Genomic DNA, 8,481 nt, shown 5'->3' with positions numbered 1-8,481 from the left:
CGCTAGCAACAACAGAATAAATTATGAATTACATACATACAGTAGAAAAGAGGAGAATATATTCTTTCAACTTTATTTCTCATCTCCTAATATTGATCAAATTACACTGAGTGGAATATCTGACATTGGCTTTGAAAAATACCCACAAAAGACTACCAGTGCAGCAAATGCCGCTGGCTGCTTTAAGCATTCTTGACTTGGACATTCATTTTGCCAACACACGGCTAACCTTTGTTTAAACGCTGCTCTTAGCGAAAATGTTTTTGGAGTTACCTTTTTGAAGCTAATCATTTGTGTTAGTTTACACTTCCTCCTCCAATTTATAATGTGGGAAGGTCAAAATAATGAAAACTATCTAACAAATATATTCATTGGGATGTTGATTACTTCTCCTTGCCATTATCATTCAGCTGATAAGATGTGATTTTTTATTTTTATGGATTGGGGTCCCTGGACCGCCAGTTTGCCTGGCAGGGGATCCCTGGGCCGCCGGTTTGCCTGGCAGGGGGTCCCTGGGGAAGAAAAGGTTTAACACCCCTGCTATAACCCATACATTAAAAATTATTGAAAACCTTTTTCCTTTCAAATTAGATCAACTATGTTGTCTATGCATTATATATTTATAGCCAGCAGCATTACATCATTTTAGTTTCACTTCTTATCTTGCAAGTATTTTTTTTACATATGTGCAACACTTTAGAGCCTATTCATGAATAAACAGTGATTCTCCCACATCTGTAGATGTCATGGCTGGAGCCTGTTCAGACTGGCGAGAAGAAAGAGCCTTTGACTAAGCGCCCCCTACTCAGCTGCTGTGAAGATAACGTGAGCCCCTACCATCACACTCAAGCCCTGGTCTCTCTGCTCCCCCTGACCCACTAGGTGTGCTGGCTGGAACCAGTGCAGACTGCTGAGAAAGCCTACTCAGCCTCCGTGAAGGTGAGCCCTTGGACTGGACTCTGACTGAGCCAAATGTCCAGTGGAGGATGACCACAGAAGAATATTGTGTGCTGCTGTATGTCAATCTTATTTTTCTCTTTGCAGTGTAAACAAGCTTTTTTTCCCCTTTTCTGTCTATCGTCTTGTTGACTCAATTTTGTGCTGTTATTAAACCTCATACTCTGCTTGATATCCAATAGTACAGAACTCTGAATAATAGGCCTAATCCACCACTACTACTACTCCATGTCTGTATTAGTAATGGATTATACCATCATCAGTCATGTTTCTACATCTGCATTGCTTACTCATTGGGGTTTTAGGATGGGTTTCTGTATAAGCACTTTGTGACATCTGCGGATGTAAAAAGGGCTTTATAAATACATTTGATTGATAATTAATTGATCTTGGCACAAGACTGCCCTGTCTACCTCTCACAGGTTCCTAACGACTTCACGGCAGTTATGAGTGCCAGTAAGGGAGAACACGCCGTCGTTCCCTCTCGGGAGCATGGAGAACCCCTGACACACCTTCATCACAACCTGCATCCTGACCTGAGACTGCTCGCTTGCTGACGTCATTGTGCGTGAGATGGACAACACCGGAGAGGACCTCCCACTCAACAAACTGCGTCTGAAGATCAAACCAGGTCAGACTTGCTTACATTTACCCTTTACTGCTAAGGCCAAGTCCAATTTAATTAGTTCAACTGACTGAGATTTTGCCTTAAGCTGCAGACTCAATAGAACTGATACACTCGATCATGACTGCTTAAGTTAAAGCAACAAATGTCATCTGTATTTTCTCCCCTCCCTCAGGTGTTGACCCTGATGACACCTATAATGATATGCCCTATGAGAAGGGCTTCTGTTTCGTCTCCTACCTGGCCCACCTGGCTGGAGATCAGAGTTGTTTCGATGCCTTCCTCAAGGTTGCTGTTACTTCTCATTTTGTGTATATATTACTGGGCTACTCATCAGTAAATACCCTGAGTGTCTGCTTGATACTTTTTTTAAAGGTTAATACATAAGCACCATCCCTCTCTCGACTGTCCTACTTGACAGAAATGAAGGCTTCTTGCATGTAGTAGGCTCTTTTGCAGAGAGGGTATGAGGGTAGCAGTCTGACATGTAGGTGTTTCTTCTCACAGGCCTACATTGACAAGTTCAAGTTCTGCAGTGTTATGGCAGAGGATGCCCTGGAGTTCTTCCTGGAGTATTTCCCTGACCTGAAGAAGAAAGGAGTACACAAGATTGAGGTAAAGGGCAGTGTAGTTGACTTTAGACAGCTGTTACAAGCTCACTCTCATGCTTAAAGACACAATCTGACCTGTCACTCTCCCTGTGGTTCCTTTGCTAGGTCTGGAGTTTGATAGCTGGCTCAATGTGCCTGTTTGGCCTCTCTATCTCCCTGACTTGTCGGCTGGCCAGAGCCTGATGAAGCCTGCTGAGCAGCTGTCAGAGCTGTGGGCTGTCGAGGGCCTGGATATGGCCAGCATCATGAAGACCAACATCCAGGGTTGGAAGACTTACTTCCTGGAGAAGATCATAGAGAAGTCCCCACTTTCTAGAGGTAGGACATGATGGTAACAACACTTCTGCGCTGATACCCCTAGCACTATCATTGTACTGGATATACAGTACCAGTCAAAAGTTTGGGCAAATCTACTCATTCAAGGGTTTTTCTTTATTTTTGCTATGTTCTACATTGTAAAATAATAGTAAAGACATCAAAACTATGAAATAACACATATGGAATAAGCTACTAACCAAAAAAGTGTTAAACAAATCTAAATATATTTTCTATTATAGATTCTTCAAAGTAGCCACCCTTTGCCTTGATTACAGCTTTGCACACTCTTGGCATTCTCTCAGCCAGCTTCATGAGGAATGCTTTTCCAACAGTCTTGTAGGAGTTCCCACATATACTGAGCACTTGTTGTGAAGTGCTTATTTACAAGCCCTTAACCAACAAAGCTTTAAGAAGTTAAGAAGAAAAACGTTGGTAATATGTACATGAAGGTAGAGCTAAAGTGACCATGCATAGATAATAAACGGAGAGCAGCAGCAGCGTAAAAGAGGGGTCTGGGTAGCCCTTTGATTAGCTGTTCAGGAGTCTTATGGCTTTGGGGTAGAAACTGTAAAGAAGCCTTTTGGACCTAGATTTGGTGCTCCGGTACCGCTTGCCATGCGGTAGCAAAGAGAACAGTCTATGACTAGGGTGGCTGGGGTCTTAGACATTTTTTGGGGCCTTCCTCTGACACCGCCTAGTATAGAGGTCCTGGATGGCAGGAAGCTTGGCCCCAGTGACGTACTGGGCTGTAAGCACTACCCTCTGTAGTGCCTTGCGGTTGGAGGCCGAGCAGTTGCCATACCAGGCAGTAATGCAACCAGTCAGGATGCTCTTGATGGTGCAGCTGTGGAACTTTTTGGGGATTTGAGGACCCATGCCAAGTCTTTTCAGCCTCCTGAGGGGGAATAGGCTTTGTCATGCCCGCTTCACAACTCTCTTGATGTGTTTGGACCATGATAGTTTGTTGGTGATGTGGACACCAAGGAACTTGAAGCTCTCAACCTGCTCCACTACAGCCCCGTCAATGAGAATGGGGGCATGCCCGGTCCTCCTTTTCCTGTAGTCCACAAGCATCTCCTTTGTCTTGAGGTTGTTGTCCTGGCACCACACGGCCAGGTCTCTGACCTCCTCCCTATAGACTGTCTCGTCGTTGTCAGTGATCAGGCCTACCACTGTTGTGTCATTGGCAAACTTAATGATGATGTTGGAGTCATGCCTGGCCATGCGGTCATGAGTGAACAGGGAGCACAGGAGGTGACTGAACATGCACCCCGTGTTGAGGATCAGCTTGGCGGATGTGTTGTCATCTACCCTTACCACCTGGGGGCGGCCTGTCAGGAAGTCCAGGATCCTGTTGCAGAGGGTGTAACGGCGTTCTTCGTTTGTGGAAAGAGAGTCGGACCGAAATGCAGCGTGTTGGTTACTCATGTTACTTTAATGAAAGAAAACGTGGTACATGAAATAACTCATACTATGAAAACAACAAACAGAACGTGAAACCTAAATACAGCCTATCTGGTGAACTACACAGAGACAGGAACAAACACCCACGAAATACCAAGCGAAACTCAGGCTGCCTAAATACGGTTCCCAATCAGAGACAACGAAAGCACCTGACTCTAATTGAGAATCGCCTCAGGCAGCCAAGCCTATACCACACCCCTAATCAGCCGCAATCCCAAATAATACAAACCCCAATACGAAACATAACATATAAACCCATGTCCTACCCAAACATATGACAAAAACACAAAATACAATGACCAAGGCGTGACAAGGGAGGTGTTTAGTCCCAGAGTCCTTCGCTTAGTGATGACCTTTGAGGGTACTATGGTGTTGAACGCTGAGATGTAGTCAATGAATAGCATTCTCACATAGGTGTTCCTTTTGTCCAGATGGGAAAGGGCAGTGTTGAGTGCAATAGAGATTGCACCATCTGTGGATCTGTTAGGATGGTATGCAAATTGGAGTGGGTCTAGGGTTTCTGGGATAATGGTTTTGATGTGAGCCATGACCAGCCTTTTAAAGCACTTCATGGCTACAGACGTGAGTGCTACGGGTCGGTTGTCATTTAGGTTGAAAATGCCAGTTGGTCAGCGCATGCTCGGAGTACACGTCCTGGTAATCCGTCTGGCCCTGCGGCCTTGTGAATGTTGACCTGTTTAAAAGGTCTTACTCACATCGGCTATGGAGAGTGTGATCACACAGTCATCCGGAATAGCTGATGCTCTAATGCATGCTTCAGTGTTACTTGCCTCAACGCGAACATAGAAGTAATTTAGCTCATCTGGCAAGCTTGTGTCACTGGACAGCTCGCGGGTAAAACGGATTTAATGAGGTAAAACAAATTTGAGTCCTTGGCCACTAAGAGAGCCGCCTCTGGATGAGCGTTTTCCTGTTTGCTTATGGCCGTATAAAGCTCATTGAGTGTGGTCTTAGTGCCAGCATCGGTTTGTGGTGGTATGTAGACGGCTACGAAAAATACAGATGAAAACTCTCTTGGCAAATAGTGTGGTCTACAGCTTATCATGCAATACTCTACCTCAGGTGAGCAAAACCTTGAGACTTCCTTAGATTTCGTGCACCAGCTGTTGTTTACAAATATACATAGACTGCCACGCCATGGCCTACCAGAGGTTTTTTTTCTATCTTGCCGAAAAAGCTTAAAGCCCGCTAGCTATATGTTATGTCGTCGTTCAGTCAGGACTCGTGAAACATAAGATATTACAGTTTTTAATGTCATGTTGGTAAGATATACGTGATCGTAGTTTGTCTATTTTTATTATTGATTGATTGTATGTTGGCTAATAGGACCGATGGTAAAGGTAGATTACCCTCTCAGCGACGGATCCTAACAAGGCACCCAGATCTTCGTCCACAATACCTCCGTCTCTTTCTCCTGCAAATGATGGGGATGAGGGCCTTCTCTGGCGTCTGAAGTAAATCCTTCCTGTTTGACTTGTTGAAGGAAAAAGTATTCCTCCATTATGGGGTGAGTAATCGCTGTCCTGATATCTAGAAGCTCTTTTCGGGTCATAAGACAAGGTGACAGAAACATTATGTACAAAATAATTTACAAATAACGCGAGAAAACATGCACAATTGGTTACAGGATCGTAAAATGGCTGCCATCTCCTTCGGCGCCATTCTTAAAACAGCCTGGAAGTGTGTTGGGTCATTGTCCTGTTGGAAAAACACTAAGCGCAAACCAGATGGGATGGCGTATCGCTGCAGAATGCTGTGGTAGCCATGCTGGTTAAGTGTGACTTGAATTCTAAATAAAGCACCCCCACACCATCACACCTCCTCCATGCTTCACGGTGGGAACCACACATGCGGAGATCACACCTACTCTGCGTCTCACAAAGACACAGCGGTTGGAACCAAAAATTTCAAATTTGGACTCATCAGACCAAGGGACAGATTTCCACCGGTCTAATGTCCATTGATTGTATTTTTTAGCCCAAGCAAGTCTCTTCTTCTTATTGGTGTCCTTTAGTAATGATTTCTTTGCAGCAATTTGACCATGAAGGCCTGATTCATGCAGTCTCCTCTGAACAGTTGATGTTGAGATGTCTGTTACTTGAACTCTGTGAAGCATTTATTTGGGCTGCAATTTCTGAGGCTGGTAACGCTAATGAACTTATCCTCTGCAGCACAGGTAACTCTGGGTCTTCCTTTCTTGTGGCTGTCGTCATGAGAGCCAGTTTATCATAGTGCTTGATGGTTTTTTGCGACTGCATTTAAAGAACATTCAAAGTTCTTGACATTTTCCGCATTAACTAACCTTCATGTCTTTAAGTAATGATGGACTGTCATTTCTCTTTGCTTATTTGAGCTGTTCTTGCCATAATATCGACGTGGTCTTTTACCAAATAGGGTTATATTCTATATACCGCCCCTACCTTGTCACAACATAACTGATTGGCTCAAACGCATTAAGAAGGAAATAAATTCTACAAATGAACTTTTATCAAGGCACACCTGTTAATTGAAATGCATTCCAGGTGACTACCTCACAAAGCTGGTTGAGAGAATGCCAAGAGTGTGCAAAGCTGTCAAGGCAAAGGGTGGCTACTTTGAAGAATCTCAAATATAAAATATATTTAGATTAGTTTAACACTTTTTTGTTGGTTACAACATGATGCCATATGTTATTTCATAGTTTTGATGTCTTCACTATTATTATACAATGTAGAAAATAGTAAAAATAAAGAAAAACCCTTGAATGAGTTGGTGTGTCCAAACTTTTGACTGGTACTGTACATGTGATTTACCAGAATGTGATTCACCCCAATTCATCAGTGTGAGGATATCTATCTATTCTTTATTTCATGACTTTACGTTTTGTACCTTGCATCTGTAAGTCTGGATGTGCTTAAAGTACTTTTGAAATTAGTCACACCAATCATGTACCTTCACTCTGACTTTGATAAGGTAATATAGAGAAACAGGAGGAGCAGTACCCTCACATCGTGAAGTCAAACAACGCTGAGCTACGACTGTGCTGGGCCCAGATCATTTCCAAGAATCGGCACCAGCCAGGATATCAACATGTGCGCAGCTTCCTCAGCTGCCAGGTTAGAAAAACAAATGCATTTGGCCCTCAACCATCAATTACAGTATTTGTCAAGCAAGTGTTTTAGGCCAGTTTAATGTTTTATTATAGTAAATATAATGTATATATTTATGATATAAGGTGTGTTTTTATAGTGTCAGTTTAAAGTTAGATTAGTGTCTTTAAACATCATGTAAATAGTAGTATCTTAGCAATAATATATGAATAAATAGATTGTTTCATTGTATCTTGCTCCCAGGGGAAACAGATGTACACTCTGCCTGTGTACCGTGCACTGTGGAATGGATCGGAGGAGGCCAGGTCTCTGGCCACAGATCTTCAGTGCCACATCACATCAGCTCCACGTCAATGTCCGCAACTACGTCAAGAAGATCATCGCCTGAGTGCCGTCATAAGAGCTGAACATGAGATCCAGAGTGTAGTCTAGCTGACCCTGGACTTGAGATATTATAGAGAAGGAGTAGCAGTAGTGGTCTGTCCCAGTACTTTTAGCTGGCCTGTTCCTTAAATGTACTGTCAGGTTGAGATGCCAACATTATCTTGTTTTTTACTGTAGCCTGGTCAGTGGTTACAGGAAAAGAGGCAATTTTACATATTTCACATGCAGCTTGAATGGTAAATCTTTTGCATTTACACAGCCCAGCATGAAAGGCTCTGCTCTGGGCATATCTTCCCTAAAGCATAGAAATGCCCATGCTAATTAAGCAGTACTTGTGATGAAAAAAATCAAGTGGATTAAGGAAAAATAAAATTACTACTTTTGATGTATTGAGTATGTATAAAAACATTTTTATTGTTTTTTCATCCAAACTAAGCTGTATTTTAAAAACTGTTCCAAACAATACAAATACATTATTTTGAAGTAAATCTGTAGTGGTTGGTGTTTTTCCTCCTGAAAGATTCAATGTATCTTATTGCTTTTATTTGCTGTTCACTGTATACTTTATTTTATTACAATGAACAAAAAATATAAACGCAGCATGGAAAGTGTTGGTTTAATGAGCTGAAATAAAATATCCTAGAAATGTTTCATACGCACAAAAAGCTTATTTCTCTCAAATGTTGTGCACAAATTGGTTTACATCCCTGTGAGTGAGCATTTCTCCTTTGCCAAAATAATCCATCAACCTGACAGAGGGGGCATATCAAGAAGCTGATGAAACAGAATGATCATTACAGAGGTGCACCTTGTGCTGGGGACAATAAAAGGCCACTCTAAAATGTGCAGTTTTGTTAAAACACAAAGCAACAGATGTCTCAAGCTTTGAGGGGGTGTGCAATTGGCATGCTGACTGCAGGAATGTCCACCAGAGCTGCTGCCACATAATTTAATGTTCATTTATCTACCATAAAATGCCTCCAACTTCGTTTTAGAGAATTTGGCAGTATGT

General features: G+C 42.5%; 1 pseudogene; it reads left to right on the top strand.

Moving 5' to 3' along the window:
* The first annotated feature begins 741 nt into the window (after window positions 1–741).
* On the top strand, window positions 742–7,473 carry LOC115131571 (aminopeptidase B-like; annotated as a pseudogene).
* The last annotated feature ends 1,008 nt before the right edge of the window (window positions 7,474–8,481 follow it).

This window comes from Oncorhynchus nerka, linkage group LG2, assembly GCF_034236695.1.
Source record: "Oncorhynchus nerka isolate Pitt River linkage group LG2, Oner_Uvic_2.0, whole genome shotgun sequence".
NCBI classification, from domain to species: domain Eukaryota; kingdom Metazoa; phylum Chordata; class Actinopteri; order Salmoniformes; family Salmonidae; genus Oncorhynchus; species Oncorhynchus nerka.
This window is presented reverse-complemented; position numbering and strand designations above follow the sequence as displayed.